We start from the raw sequence: 316 nt of genomic DNA on the forward strand, positions 1-316 counted from the left end.
AACGAAAACTGAGTGTGCGTGAATAGTAACTCGCTATATAAAGTTGGAAGATTAGTAGGTCTCGTACAGTTCCTTGGGCTTCGTCCTTAGGTCTTAGAAGATTTCTCCAATTCCTAGCCTAGCACTGTAAAAGTCTGATATTGTTCTTATTCTAATGTCAAAGGAGCACCTCTTTTCGTAGAATGCGCAAACGGCTGAGGAAATGATCCGACCTCTGTAGAAATTCTTCATGTTAGGGTTAGGGGCCCAGTCTGCAGTGGTTCTGCTATTGTTGTATTGGAGACATATAAGCTGGTTTAATTAGTGAACCGTTCCT

The 316-nt window shown here is 41.8% G+C and overlaps 1 protein-coding gene across 1 annotated transcript in view; it reads right to left on the reverse strand.

The window, feature by feature from the left end:
* The window catches only part of LOC119581728 (alpha-(1,6)-fucosyltransferase-like), a gene marked incomplete at its 3' end in the record, with an annotated part of 49931 nt that overhangs the window by 8303 nt on the left and 41312 nt on the right, over positions 1–316 (reverse strand).

This window comes from Penaeus monodon, chromosome 15 (assembly GCF_015228065.2).
Source record: "Penaeus monodon isolate SGIC_2016 chromosome 15, NSTDA_Pmon_1, whole genome shotgun sequence".
Classification (NCBI taxonomy): domain Eukaryota; kingdom Metazoa; phylum Arthropoda; class Malacostraca; order Decapoda; family Penaeidae; genus Penaeus; species Penaeus monodon.